Source organism: Notolepis coatsorum, assembly GCF_963971535.1.
Source record: "Notolepis coatsorum genome assembly, chromosome: 8".
In the NCBI taxonomy this organism is placed as follows: Eukaryota; Metazoa; Chordata; class Actinopteri; order Aulopiformes; family Paralepididae; genus Notolepis; species Notolepis coatsorum.
Genome location: NC_140172.1, coordinates 109,810,398 through 109,811,017, shown reverse-complemented (window position 1 = coordinate 109,811,017; position 620 = coordinate 109,810,398).

Sequence of the window (620 nt, the reverse complement as noted above, 5' to 3'; positions counted from 1 at the left end):
ACAGAGAGAGATAGGGGGAGAGAGAGAGAGAGAGAGAGAGAGAGAGAGAGAAGAGAGAGAGAGAGAGAGAGAGAGAGAGAGAGAGAGAGAGAGAGAGAGAGAGATCTCTTTCTTTCGGTCTCATTTTATTGAAGTTATTTTGTTTCTTCCATATCGCTATTTGTGTAGCATATTGTGATACTGTATAGGCTACTCCCTGTACACATTCACAGGATTATTTATAGGGTTAACCACCTTTTCCAAAATTATTAGATTTTGAACGGACCCCATGTTGAGAACCACTACTCTAGCAGCCTACCAATGTATGGCATGACACGCACGCACGCACGCACGCACGCACGCACGCACACGCACACACACACACACACACACACACACACACACACACACACACACACACACACACACACACACACACACACACACACACACACACACACACACACACACACACACACACACACACACACACACACACACACACACACACACACACACACACACACACAACACACACACCACACACACACACACACACACACCACACACACACACACACAACACACACCACACACACAGGCCCGGACTGGTCATCGGGAGCACCGGGAGTTTTCCCGGTG